Below are 15407 nucleotides of genomic sequence, written 5' to 3'. Positions count from 1 at the left end.
CACATAGCCAAACTGCCTGGTGGCACCAATGCTGAAGTCCACAACGGTAAGGTCTTTTTTTTTTTTTTGCAAAGAAGTCCGTCATACCGGTTTTCACTCAGAAGCAGTTTGGTTGAAGTTCAAGTTCGGCGAAAAGACTGAAATTTGTAGACACTTCAGCGTACAATTTCGGGGGTCTTCTGTTTGCCCATTTCCTTTTTTCTCTTTCCTGGTGCTTCTTTCACCATCACTCTTCCTCCTTAGATTCTTTGGCCTGGAATTTCAGGTTTCCCAGCGGCAGCGTTCACAACTGCAGCCTTCCCTTTGTCAGGTGTGGTATCCATGGCTTCTTCAGTCTTCGTCATCATCATCTTCGTCATCGTCATCTTCATCCTCGTCACTGCCCTCTTCCTCCTTGTCCTCGTCATCCTCAGAGCCTTGTTTGGTGGGAGCCACTCCCATCTTTGTGGCTTTGGGACGCTTTCTTCATCCTCGTCATCATCACTGTCCTCTTCTTTAGATTCACTGTCCTCCTCGGCATTCTTCCTGTTTTTTGCCCCTTTTGTTGGGGGGCACTTCTGCTTTCTCAAATTGCCTTCTTGGCGGGAGCCACAGTAGCTGTCTTAACAGGGTCACGGCTTCTTTCTTAGCAGACCTGGTGAGAACAACAGCTTTTTTGGTTGCTGCTACCATCTTTACTGGTGTACACAGCCTTCTTGCCATTCTTCTGAGGGACCATAACCTCTTCTCCATTGCTTTCTTCTTCATTTTCTGACATGTCCTCATCCTCACTGTCTTTTATCTCCTTTGGGGGAAGGGCCTTTTTTTGGGTTCACCTTGATTTTTAGCAGCCTTCTCTAGCTCCACCATGGTGGCTGCCGGTGACTAGCATAAGGAAGGTGCAGATCTGTCAGCCAAGTCTTAGGCAACATCGGTGGTGGAAAGCAAGGAGAGGAGTGTGTCTTCGAGCAGCCCTTTGCTGGCTGAAATTGAGACAACAGACCTTTTTGCATACTTTAAAGGCTTTATGAATACCAGCTATTATTAAAATAGGAGGCAAATGATAGGGATGGCGAGTTAAGTCAGAGGGTAATATAATGACACATGCTTTTCTGAAACAATGGCATTATCGACATTATTATTGCTTCCAGATCAGGAGGTAGAAAGTAGCCGCAGTAAGGACATGCATAGTAACATGGCATGAGGATGGCATATTCAGGTTTCTTGAGCCGGTTACATGTAGTGAACTCTTACCAATTAGTATGGCCATGGAGTGGGAACTAGAGTTTCAGTTGTAAGGGTATAATGGCAAGGGAGGCAACCCTGGGCAGCATGGCATAAAGATGAATGTGAATATGAATGGAATGAACTTACTCATAAGATGAAGAAAGGTAGCAGAATGGATTAAAAAGCAGAATTTAACAATATGTTATTTACACATTTGAAGCATCTAATTTCACACAGAATTAAAATGATGGATTAGAACAAAATGTCTTTCTCATGTGAATTTAAAAAAAGGTGTAATTATAATCATAGAAAAGACAACAGTAAAAATCGACATGGTTAAGATAAATAAGCATTATGCTTAGAATTAACATTATATTTAAAGATTTTATTGGTCAGCCCTTTCAGTCATGTCTGACTTTTCATACCAATGCATAATTTCAGTGTTTTTGAATGTTAATCTTATTGAATTCAGTGTTTCAAAGTCATTGGAATAATTTCATGGTTTTAGGATACACACACACATACTAAATGGCTTAAAATGTAAGTACTTAAAAGAAAAACTAATCAAATTAGTTTTGCTATGTAGATATAAAAACTACATAGTTGGAGATCTTGATGTCCCCCTTTCAGAGTTAGAAAAATCCAAAAAAAAGAAAGAAGAAAGGACTAGAATTGAATGTTAGAAAAGTTAGCTATATTAGATCTTTGGTGTTTAATGAGTGGAAATTAAAAGGAGCTTATCTATTCTTGGTTTTGTATGGCACCTTTGCATGTACTGGGGCTTAAAAACTTCATAAACAATTGTAGGGAGAAAAAATATTAAATATATTCTTTGCTGATCACAAATGCAATATAATTATAAACAATAAAAAGCTTTTGAAGAAAGGATTCAAACTTAAATGGAGACTAGATGATATATTTCTACAGAATATGTAGATCAAATAACAAATCATAGAAACAATTAGATAATTTCATCAAAGAAAATGACAAGACAATATGCCAAAACTTATGGCATGTAGCCAAAGCAGTCATTAGGGAAAAATTTATATCTTTAAACATCAGTTAAAAAAAAACAATTATTCAATGAATTGGTCATGCCACTAAAAAAAAAGGCAGAAAAACTCCAAATATAAAAACATCAACTAAACACAAAAATAGGAACCCTAAAAATCAAACAGACAAATTGAAAACAAATAAAACACATTTAGTTACATATAAAACTGAAATTGATTTTAAAAAATTGAATAAAGTAGATAAACCATTAGATAATTTGATTACAAAGAAGGAATCCAAATTACCATACTTAAAAGTGAAAAAAAAAATCCCAATTCAGTACAGAAATAAACTATTAGAAAATATTTTTATCAATTATATGTCAAAAAATTGACAGCTTAAATAAAATGGATAAATATTTGCAAAAACATAAAATACATTAACAGAAGAGAATAAGAATTTAAGTGCCCACTATGTGCCAAGCACTGGGCTAAACACTACACAAATGTTATGTCATTTGATCTTCACAACAACCCTGTGAAGTAGATGCTATTATTATTCCCATTTTAAGGTTGTGGAAACTGAGGCATACAGATTAAGTGACACCCATTTTGTAGGTGTCTAAGGTAGTGTGTCTTCCTGATGCCAGTTCTGGAATTCTAAATAGGTCATTTAAATAACCCAATCTCAGAAAAAAGATATTGATCAGGTCATCAATAAGTTCCCAAAGATGGGAAAACAGATGTATTAATTTGTAGAGATGGATGTACAAATGAATCCTATTAAATATTCAAGCTATGTTTATTAACACTCACATTTCCCTAGTTTTTGCTTTTTTTTAAACAGAAAATATATTTTCTGCTTCTTTATAATACTGAAGTTCTCACAAAAGCAAGAACCCATTTTGCATTGTTAACAAGGAGATCCAAGTTGTCAAATCTATACCACAGGTCATTTTCTCTTCAAAACTGTTCAAATCTCTTCTGAAAGCTGTCTCTTCACTCATATTTCTAGGAGTGTATATATTGAAATGAAGTTCTTTTTCTACTCATATTGCATATCAAAATGTTCATCCATACCAGCAGCAGAATTTTACATCATTGACAATGAATCTAAAATTCTTCCTTTACACAGTAACACTTATTCTATCCTTTTCATCATTGAATGCTCCTTATGAAAAGGACCTTAATGAGACAGTGTATCTTACAAAACCATTATCAGAGTACTTTAGTGACAACATGTCTAAGTTACATACAGGACCTATCACACTTATATCAAAAGTACAAACATCTCTGAAGTACAAAGCAAATAATCCTAAACTGTGAAGCAACAAAGTGCAGCAAATCTAACAAAGCAAAGTTAACTAATTATAATAATATCAATACCAATGGATCTATAAAAGCAGCCTCGGTGTAATCATTATAGCATATTAAAAAAACAACCAATGTTACATAAAATATTTGGAAATATTGAGTAAGATATTAGCAAAGGGTTACAAAAACTATTTAAAAATATCATATGATCATATCATCAGATTGAATTTATGCTAATAATTAATGCATTGCTTGTTCAATATACAGAAAACCAAAATCATAATAGACCATATTAGCAAAAACAATAAAAATCACACAATTATTTCACATGATGCAGAAAGATCTTTGGATAGAATGCAATACCCATTTATGTTATGGCCCCTTTCTCATATGATAAACAGTGTCTGTCTAAAACCAAGAACTTGAATTATTTGTAATAAAGAGAGGTTATAGACCTTCTTAATAAGAAGTAAAGGAAGGAGGCAGTAAGTGGCACAGTGAATAGAGCACTAACCCTGGAGTCAAGAGGATCTGAGTTCAAATTTGACCTCAGACGCTTAACACTTACTAGCTGTGTGACCTTGGGCAAGTCACTTAACTCCAATTGCCCTGCCTTTGCCCCTCCAAAAAGACAAAAAAAAAATGGAGTAAAGGAAGGCGAAAGCAAGGATGTCTGTTCTCATCATTATTATTCAATATAATTTTTAAAATATTACTAAAATAATTCAAGAAAAATATTCTGTGGAATAGGCACAGGCAAAGAAAGAACAAAATGATTGTTTTTTTAAAGATGGTATGATGGGTTCCTTAGATAACCCTAAAGCAACTAAAAACTATTAATAACTTCTATAAAGTAGCATGCTATAGAATAACTCTTCCCCAAGAAATCTCCAGTTTTTCTGTATATTATTAACAAAACCCCAAAAGAAGAGAGAATAAGAAGTTCATGAATGATGTATGTTTATTCAGCTACAAAACACCCTTTACAGAAATAAAAAAAGACTTAAATAATTAGAGAGATATTAATTGTTCATACTTGGACCATGCAAATATAAGGGAAGTGTCCCAAATCCCTCAACTCCAGTTAATGCAACTAAAAGATGCATTACACCCAGATACATTATTAGGTGAAGGCCACTCTTAATCTGAATTATAGAGTCAATCAAATGTGTAAAGTAGTTGTGAACAGGTCATATTATTTTATTGCAGGCCTGCACAATATATGGCCCATGGGTGGCCTGTCAAAGGATTTCAGGTGGCCAGTGAAAAATATAGGGGGTTGCCACTGCACACTCTCCTATTTGTCATGTGACCCACAGCAACCAACCATTGTCAGTCAGTCTCTAGTCTAACCTATCTGCAGCCTGAAGAAGCTTAGCCTACTTTAATTTTGCCCCCTACCTACTGCCAAGTTGTACAGGACTGCTTTGTTGACTCAATAAATTAATACTATATAGGTATATACAAAGCACATGCAAAACAGATTCAAGGTAACCTTTCAGAAAAGGCATTAGAACCAAGAGATTCCCTGTCAAGTGTTGGCTAGAGCTGCTCTATGAGAGTTTGTCCTGCTATTGTAATGCTGTATTGCAAATCAGGGCTCCTGGTTTGAGTCAGATATCATAGGATGTGATTGGTTCTCTGCAACCAACCTCAGGACATTTCCTGCTTGGCATCGGCTTTCATTCAATTCTTACTAAGTTTATAACTTTGATTAATTGAATCAATAAAGTTATCTGACTTGTTCACAACTGCTTTACTAATTTGATTGAACAAATAACTCACTCTAAGAGGTAGTGATGAAGGGCGATAGCTGTCACTGGAGCTTTCAGCCAGCGAAGTTAATTCTCTCTCTGACCAATCAGAAATCACTTAGCTGAAGCCTCCTATCAACTTCCTACCTGTAAGAGCAGATGGAGCCCTTTGTCAGCCCCTCTGCTGATCCTCCTGTGCAGTCTGGGGCTACTCCAGAGACAGCCTATAGACTCTCTGGGAAGGACCTCATGTTTAACATATCACAACTCCTCAAATCTCCCCTGACAAATGGATCATCTTTTGAAATTACACATCAGTCTCCAAAGATTTTATATGATTGGTCATAAAATGTATATATGCAAATTAAAGGAACGCACCCAATTTTGTAGTTTTTATACTTCAGCATCATAGTCAGTCTCTTTGGTGCAGTTGGACCTATGTTTCTTTCCCCTCACATTTGCCCAGTTGTTTTTTAGGTACAGAAAAATATATTTTCTGCTTTTTTTTTTATGACATTAACCCTTTTATAAAAGCAAGACCCCATTTTGCATTGTTAACAAAGAGATCAAAATCCTCAAATCTATACCACAGCTCTTTTTCTCTCCAAAACTGTTCAAATCTCTTCTGAAAGTTGTTTCTCCATGCATATTTCTAGGAGTGTATATGTTGAAAAGAAGTTCTTTTTCTACTCAAATTGCATATTAAAATGTTCATCCACGCCAACAGCAGTATCTTCTATCATTGACAATGCATCTAAATTTTTTCCTTTACACAGTAACACTTATTCTATCCTTTTCATCATTGACTGTTCCTTATGAAAAGGACCTTAAAGAGACAGTGTATCTTACAAAACCAGACAGAGTACTTCAGTGACAACATGCCTAAGTTACACATAGACCTATCATATGCACATATCAAAAGTACAAACATCTATGAAGTACAAAGCAAATAATTCTAAACTGTGAAGCAACAAAGCTCAGAGAGTCTAACAAAGCACAGCCAGCTAGTTACGGTGTCTATACCAATGGGCCTATAAAAGCAGCCTCAGTGTAATCATTAGAGCAAATGCAAATAAACAGTGCAAAACAATTACAGATGTTGCTCTACCAACAAGTGAATACAACAGCCAAAAAAAAATCAAACAAGCATACCCAAACATACAGAAATAACATAAGCAATCACGTGCAAGGCACCCTTTACTTGGGCAATTCCCAGTACTATCTCTTAGGTAAGCATGTTGCTGTTTCTTCAGGGGCACCTGCCACATCATAAGGATCTAGTTATGCTGTGGCCTGCTGACTTTTCTGTTCCTCTACCTGTGTTGTAGATGGTATAGACTGACCCTTAGCATCATGATGGACTTATTTCTCTAGCTTAGAATTACAGCAGGGTAGGCTGGGTATTTTTGTGCTCTATGGGTGGTATCTGAACCTCATGAATCTCTAGCATCTGCAGGATTCTCATAGTCCCTCTGAATGCAGGCAATGGGTGGGGAAACAAATCCCTCCATATCTTCTTCCTCATGATAAAGAACACATCTGCTTCTCTTGGACTCCATCTCTCTTTCTTCTTCTTCCTGTAATTCTCCATGCAATGATCCCTGCTATGTACCACATACATAACCTCAGGAGTTTCCCCCAAATATTATTTGCACTGTCTCTGGGGATTGCTATGCCTTGGGAGTCAGGTTACTCTAGAATCATAAAAGCCAAGTGCAGAGTCCAAATCTGGAGGGGATTGCATCTAGAGATTCTCTAGAGTGTCCTGCTTGTATATGACATTGTGCAGTTTGCATCACTCTCTAAAACACTGAAGTCTCCTAAATGAGATTAATAATTTCTCAAAAGAGTTTAGCTTACATATCCATTTAACAAAAAAGCATAGGGATGAAGAATACCATTTGTCCATATATTCAATTGGATAGACAACCCATGGAGTTCATTAAATTGGTATATACATCTTTGAAAGATTCTGCAAATGGATAATAAGCTGGACCAGTATATGTTTGAGTTATTAATGGAAATCATTGAAAAACCTATTTAAATTTTTCTAGTGCATAGATAAAAAATTATCAAACATTCTTTTGCAACACCTTCCTGTATTTCAAGAAAGGTGAATTCTCTTTATCTGAAACCACTTCTCTTCTTTTTCTCCTTCCATAAACTCTATATTAAACTAGACACTCCTTGAGAGTAGGGACTGGTTTTTTTTTTTGCCATTTTCCCCCTATCCTTAGTGCTTAACACAGTGCCTGGTACATGGTAGATATTTAATAAATACTTGTTGACTTGACTTTACTATATGCTAATTCTAACTGCAGTTGCATAGGCTTAATATCTACCTGTGATTTTTGAGAAAAATACCTTTGGCAAGTTAGGTTGCTGGATTGCTTTTCTTAGAATAGTGATGGCCTCTATCCTAAGTCAGAGCCATTCAATGCTGCCTTATACATCCTACAAGTCTGGTCAATTCTGGACAAGAAGGGTCTAAATAAAATTATTCTGAGCAAGACACAATGAAAACTTCACATATTTCCATAGTGAAGATAGAGAAAATGAATGTCTGGGGAAAATGAGTTGTCAGAAAAGTTGCTAGCTTAAAACATTTTTTTTAAGTGACCAAAAGTTATTTTTTCTCTTTTAGGCCTTTAAATCCTAACCTGTTCTACTTATTTTCATAAGAGGCAGCTTTCACAGCATATCAATTCAAAAGGAGTATTTTCTTCAGAATGTAATTGAACGAAAAGCATTTTTCTTGTGCTGACAAGAACAGGGATCTGAATACCTCAGGTACCTGAAATATTTATGAGCTGTAATCCTCAAAAGTTTTAAACTACTGCCCACACATTTCATCTGTTGCCAGAGCCTGCTGAGTTTTTTTTCCCAGTAGAATATCTCTCAGGATTAAGCCATAGGCTTCAAGTAGGCACTGGTTACCATGCTTTTGGCCAGTTAAAATTTCCTACTCTTTGGGACTTGTAACTCTCTCATGCCAGAGATGTCTTTTTTCATTTATTATTTTAGCTTACCACATAATCTCCCCTTTTGAAATACCTGGAATGATCTTTTCTCCCTAACATTTATCAAGCTTTGAAGATCCTACTTCATTCAGAAATTCTTCATTGACTAATTTGAAGGGAGGAGGCAAATTGAAATGAGTAGGCCGTGTGGCACAGTGCATGCTGTGTTAGAATCAGAAGAACTAGATTCAAATCCCTCTTCAAACACTTTCTGACTGGGTGGCTGTAGGTATGCCACCTAGCTTCTCTGATCCTCAGTTTATCATTAATAAAATGGGGATAATGATTACTTTTAGTACCTACCTTACAGGTTTGCTATGAGGTTCTAATGAGAATGTATGGGCATTGTGCAAACTTTTAAGTGCCATATAAATAGCAAATATTATTATTATGTTATTAAATCTCATGATTCCTTTTCTACTTGCTATGTCAATAACTTTAGTTTCTCTGTTGCTTTAATATATTTTTAAAATATTCATTAGTCTGTATATTTTTCTTTTCTTTATACATTTTCAATTAACAAGCATTTTTTTCTTTCACCTCTCTCCCTGAAAACCAAACCAAAACCACTGTAATAAATATTCATAGTCAGATAAAAGAAATTGTTTGTGTGTTTTCCCTATCTTCCTCTACTTTCCAACAAATCACTTTAAGCCCATTTTTAGCCTTTATCATGGTAGTATGGTAAAAATGCATTATGTTATATTCCAAGAAGTTGATCACAATTATCTACTTCTGAGTGGTTATCACATTGCTTTCTATATAGTAGGCACTTATATACTTTTATAGTAGAGAGATTTGTTGAATGGAAAAGATCACTGGGATGGTTGTAAGGGTGGTCTAGAGAGAGAATTCATGAGTATGTTCATTAGGGGTCCATCCCTGACACAAATTAACTTCCCGGCCCAAACCTGAAAACTCTTTCCCAATTAGACATTCAGGCAAGCCAAGATACATTAACCAGAAATGTGGCTGGGGTTGGAGGTGAGAGGAGTTGGCAAGAACACTACTACACTGGAACATCATGGAGCCTCAGCCGGACCTTGGCCTTGATTATTCCTGGAGTCACTTTATCTGAATATGGCCTCGTAACAGAGACAAAATGAAATAGAGAGGAAGTTTTTTCTCTTTCAAAACAGCTTCATGCTCTTACCACGTAAGGTGTTAAGGTGATTTTAAGATGATTTTTTCCCTCTAAATCGTGGTGTTTTTTTGTTTGTTTATTTTTTAGGGATCATTTGACAACTTGAATCCTCTTTTCGCTTGACTAAGTAAAATAGCACATTCTTAATTTGAGAATCCCCCCTTACTGTTTTCTTCTCTTTTCACTCATTTTAGTAATAGCATTGTATTCAACCTAGTTTGCAATTGTTCTGGAGAAGGAAGCTGTAAAATTAATGCCACAAACCCACTGGGACATCATTAGTTGCTTTAATGTTCCACTGGGGAGTGCTTTGGCCTCAAAGAATAAGACTTTCCTTTTTCGCTAAGAACTCTCCCTTCACAAATAAAATAGTGGTCTGGACAATAAAAGGAAGCTTGCCACATTTTGCTATAAATATTCTGAGTCAGGCCAGTAGGCTCTGTATTGAAAATACATTGAAATAGTGTCTGTGAAAAGTACTATGGACATTTAGCATCAATTTGCTGTTTTATTTAATTGCTTCATACATGTGCATTTTGTCTGTCTTGACTGTAAACTCCTCAAGAGCAGAGATTTTGTTTGCTCCATTTCCTGAATGTTTTCTAATGTTGACAACACATAGTAGATTTTCAATAAATACTTGTCTAGTAGAATTGAACTGAATGAAAGGCACAATAGGATAATCAATGGGCTATAATTTGGCTACTATGGCTCTAATACATACTCAGATATCAATACCCAATATGACTTTGGTTAAGATGCTTAGCATCTCTCTGGCTTCATTTTCATGGAAATAACACTAGCATTTATGAAGGACTTGAGTTATGACTTTTAGACATGTGGTGAATATAAAATATTATAGCAGGTACTTTTCTCTTCTCTCATTCAAGCTGAGATAATGTATCTACAATTTATACAGGCTCTGGAAAACTCCTAAATCACAAAATGATTGAATTGGAAGGGACATCAAGGATCATCTATTCTAACTTGAGTCAAGTCAAGTCAAGGAGCCTTTGTTTAATACCCACTATGTGTTAAGTATTGTGCTAATTGCTGGAGATACAAAGAAAGGAAAAAGAGAAAGGAAGGAAGGAGGGAAAAAAGGAGGGAGGGATGGAGGAAAGGAAGGAAGAAGAAAAGAAGAGGAAAATCCCCCCAAAACACCCCTACTGACAATAGCAACAGCAAAAACAAAACAGTTTTCAAGAAACTCACAGTCTAATAGGGTAGACAGCATGTATACAACTATGTACAATCAAGATATATTACAAGATAAACTGGAGATAATCTCAAGGTAATAGCATTTAGTAAGACTGGAATAGACTTGCAGAATATGAGATTTTATCTGGTGCTTGAAATAAGTCAGGGAAGTCAGGAGATGGAATTAATAAGGGAGAGAATTCCAGGCATGAGGAATGGGGGTGGCGTAGGGAGGGGCCAGTCAGTGAAAATGGCCAGAACGAAGAGATGGACCGTAATGTGTGAAGAACAGCAGGGAGGCCAGTGTCACTGGACTGTATAGTAGGTGAATGGGAGTAAGGTGTAAGAAGTCTAGAAAGGGAGAACGATCATAAAAGGCTTTAAAAGGCAAAATAGAGGAGTTTATATTTGATCCTGGAAGTAAATGAGAACCGCTGAAGTTTATTGAATAGGAGGGAAATTTCTTCATTCTATGATTGATGAAACTAAGATCTATTTCAGTTATGATTAATGCCCTAATAGAAATCTAGTAACTCTTGATAAAGTTAATATCCTAATACGATGTTAAAGTTAAAGTCAACCCAAAGTCGTAGAGCAGATCATTTTAAAATCTGAACTTTGGGATTGTGTGCACCACTGAATACCATTTCACATAAATGAAGTTTATTTTATTAAGATGCTATGGTGTAATCATTTGTGACTCAGTTTTAAAGCTCTATGTAATGAGTAAACAAGCAATGAAGTCAAAGAGCAAGACATAGCACTCTTTTTTTGTTGTGTTTTGGAGGGGGGAAGGCAGGGCAATTGGGGTTAAGTGACTTGCCCAAGGTCAGAAAGCTAGTAAGTATTAAGTGTCTGAGGCTGGATTTGAACTCAAGTCCTCCTTACTCCAGGGCCAGTGCTCTACTCACTGCACCACCTAGCTGCCCCCAAGACATAGTATATTTTACTAAGATCATAGAAAACAATTTCCAGAGATGGGGAGTTCTGTGGGGATGATGGGTGTGGGAAGTGTCCCACTGAATTATCTGGATCTCTTTCTACTACCCACTCTCTGACCAAAAGGTAGATTTTCAAAAACTAAGCCAAGGGCGCGGTTTTGGCACAAATCATGGGCTGAATTGATGAGGCAAATGTTAAATGCTAAGAATGGTGCTCTAAAACAAAAAAATAGGGATTTTAGAGGAGCTATTCCCCTTAAGTATGTATAAATGCTTTTGCTAGCTCAGCATTAGGTGTTAAAGCAGACAGAATTTGGAGCAGAGAATCTGGGTTCAAATTCTGATTTAGATATTTTCTGCTTGTACAAAGCGCTTAACATCTGTACAATTAGGGGTTGTATTAGATGACTTGTAAGTTCCTGTCTACCTTGAAATCTTTGATCCTATGATCTTATTTTTTTGCAGCTGTTACCACCATTGATTGTCTCCCTTCTACCATCACTGGGTTGGCTATAGGCAAAGCCTAGACCTAAAATAAGGGAGTTAAAAGGATGAACCAATTCTAAGAATGACTCCTTCCAATCTAGTCTTAATACAAAGAGGTAATTAAATGGTTAAAAATTTGCTATTCACTTTCAAATGTTTGGTTTAGCCCTTTCTCATGTTTTCAGGCTAATGTCTTATAGGCATAATTTTATGATTATGAAAAATATTATATATTTGCCCTTTAAAATCATTATAAATGATATTAATGGAGACTGTCCATTTTAACTTCTATATAACCATACATACATACATACTAAAAATTGGGACTATCTATTGTCTTTCACAAATGAAATGCAATTATGTGCTGTATTTGCTGATATTCTTTTTTTTTTTTTAAAGCAATCGGGGTTAAGTAACTTGCTCAAGGTTACATGGCCAGTTATTTCTGAGTGTGGTGCTAAGTATCTGAGCCTGGAATTGATCCCCAGGTCATCCTGACACTGGGGCTGATGCTCTTACTCACTGAGCCACCTGGCCGCCCCTAAGCAATTGGGGTTAAATAACTTGCTCAAGGTTACACGGCCAGGTGTTTCTGGGTGGGTGCTAAGTGTCTGAGCCTGGATTCGATCCCCAGGTTGTCCTGACACTGGAGCCGGTGCTCTTACTCACTGTGCTACCTGGCTGCCCCATATTTGCTGATATTCTTAAACTCTATAACTATCTTGTGGTTATTTTTAGGTCAATTTTTGGTTACTTCAAGCTTTTTTACTATCTATATTGTAAAACCAAAAAAAAAAAAAGACATAGCTTCTATACATTACATTTTATATTATGCCTAGTAATTGCTCTGATTTTGATAGGTCCACTAGAAATGTAGATTGAAGGAATGCTATAAACAAATATATCTGGATTTCACCAAAGCATTTCAAAGAAAGTTCTCATGATGGATATAGTGGGGAAATATGGCTAGATTGATAGTATGATTAGGCGGAATCATAGCTGGATGAATAATCATATGCAAAGTATTGTGTAATGAATTACTGTGAACCTAGAGGTAGTTGTAGAAAAGGATTATATCCTTCGTGCTATCCTAGTCAACATTTTTTTTTCTCAGCAACTCGAATGGAGCCATAGATGATATACATATTAAGTTTGCAGATGATGTAAAATTGAGAAGGATGATTAGGATTCATAAAAAAAGCCAAAATGAGTGAACCAGACTAAGATGAAATTTGTCAAATTTAATGTTTAACATTTAGATTTAGAATATGAATTTCACAGTATAGGTTAAACTGGATCATGTATAATAGGAGTTTATGTTGAAAAAAACCTATGGGGATTTAGATCAACACAAATTTGATATGAGCTAATGTATACAATATGTCTACTTTAAAACACTTGTAAGCACTTCTGATGAAAAGACCAGAGCTAAATAGGAATTTTGAAATACAAACATAAGATTCCAGAGAAACCTAAAAGGTAACTTTATTGAAGCAAATGGGAAAGAACTGAGAGATGATATAGTGCTAACATTGTAATATAACAGAAGAAATAATTTCCCTTCAGAAAAGTAATAATTTCAAAGAACAATGAGGGGATTAAATAAGAAAAAAGAAGGTCCTGGTGATCCTATTTTGAGAGTTTAAAGAGAGGAAAGAGAAGGGATGGTAAAAGAAAGAGTATACTAGTGTAGAAAGGAAGAAAAAAGAGATGAAACCTGCTTCTCATAATTGGGATGCATGAAAAGAATATATCAATATGGCAGAAAAGGATGAAAAAAGTAGGCAACAGATGAATTTGTTACCTGAAATGGACAAAAAAGCTTTTAACATATGCACACACAAACTGTTTGTTGTAGATGTATATCAAACTCAACAGAAAATTAATCACGGATGAGAAGGTGTGGGTGACTAAAAAGGAAGATAAAGCTAGAGAGTTAATAATCACAAGCAAAACAAATTTCCAATCCTGAAAGAGGAATCAAAGGTGGAAGATGGGCAAAGAAAAGAATTAGTAAATAATGGAGTGCTTTGTATTGCCTCTGAGGCAATGGGAAATGGCTAAAGAAATTGCTTATGAATGTAATAGAATATTATTGTACCATAAAAAAATGATCAGAGACAATTTCTTTTTTCTTTTTCTTTTTTGCTTTTTGGAGGGCAATTGGGATTGAGTGACTTGCCCAAGGTCACATGGCTAGTTTTTTGTGTTAAGTGTCTGAGACAAGATTTGAACTCAGGTCCTCCTGACTCCAGGGCTGGTGCTCTATTCATTGCATCACCTAGCTGCCCCTAAAAAGACAATTTCAAAGACTCATGAGTAGTATGAACTGAAAACGAATAATGTGAGCCGAAGCAGGGATCAATTTATACAAGGACAATAACATTGAAAAGAAAATCAACTTTGAAAGACAAAAATGGATTAAGGAACTGTATAACCATGTCTCCAGAGGACCTGTGATGAAGCATGTCACCCACCTCCTTCAAAAGATGGGATGGATATAGAGGGGTGCATACATTTTTGGTCATGGTCATTGTGGAGATTCATTTTATTGACTATGATTACTTGTTATGAAGGTTTTTATTTTTCTTCTACTCTCCATTAGTGGAGGGAAGGAGGTTATGGGTGGGGAGGGCTTGGCAAAAGTGATACCAAAAAAGAAGACTACTTTAACATTGAAAAAAAAAAACCCCACAGTGCTCACTTTGACAGCACATATGCTAAAATTGGAACAGTATAGAGAAGATTAGCATGGCCCCTGTGCAAGGATGACATTCACATTCATGAAATGTTCTATTAAAATAAAATCACACAGAAAAGAACATAAGGAAGTTCAGAATGAAGTATGGTTTTGAAAGTTACATGCAGAGTTCATTATATGCTTAAAAACCTATTACAACTTGGGCTATATTGATAGAAGTATAAATTCTGAATAAAGGGAAGTACTGGGGCACTGTTCACACAATATTTGGTTTATTTTATTTACTTATGAGTTCCCTGTTTCAAGCTACAAATTAAAAAACTAGAGCTTGTCCAAAAGAAGACAATGGGGATGGAAATGATTCTGGAAATCATGTCATCATCTAAGGAATGGTTGAATAAATTGGGAATGTTTAGCTAGGAGAAGATTATTATAGGTGACATCAAATATTTAGGATGAAACTTGAAGAAAAACATTCTAAGTAACTACAGACTGACAGAATTAGGACTAAATGGAAGGAAGTTATGAGGTGAATTTTAATTTAACATAAAGAAAAAAACAACTTTCAAACAATAAGAACTTTCAAATTGAATTGACTGCCCTTGTCAAGTAGTGAATGGCCCATCAAAATCCCCTCCCTCTGATGATA

General features: G+C 35.8%; 1 protein-coding gene, 1 non-coding gene and 1 pseudogene across 2 annotated transcripts in view; 2 read left to right on the top strand and 1 right to left on the bottom strand.

The window, feature by feature from the left end:
• Positions 1 to 2421, bottom strand: part of LOC138170295 (nucleolin-like) — a 3736-nt pseudogene extending 1315 nt beyond the window's left edge.
• Positions 2422 to 12053: 9632 nt separating this feature from the next.
• Positions 12054 to 15407, top strand: part of LOC138170694 (fatty acid-binding protein 12-like) — a 51790-nt gene continuing 48436 nt past the window's right edge. Inside the window, exon 1 of the mRNA XM_069100188.1 lies at positions 12054 to 12173. The gene's annotated coding sequence lies outside the window, so the exon portion shown is untranslated. The remainder of the gene's footprint in view (positions 12174 to 15407) is intronic.
• Positions 14754 to 14860, top strand: LOC138170748 (U6 spliceosomal RNA). The gene has a single exon (XR_011170727.1). It is a non-coding gene; the product is annotated as a U6 spliceosomal RNA (small nuclear RNA).

This window comes from Petaurus breviceps, unplaced genomic scaffold (assembly GCF_028583685.1).
Source record: "Petaurus breviceps papuanus isolate PSGF00001 unplaced genomic scaffold, PetGlider_PUasm1.0 38, whole genome shotgun sequence".
NCBI classification, from domain to species: Eukaryota; Metazoa; Chordata; class Mammalia; order Diprotodontia; family Petauridae; genus Petaurus; species Petaurus breviceps.
The sequence above is the reverse complement of the archived record's forward strand: the minus strand, read 5'-3'. Positions and strand labels throughout refer to the sequence as shown.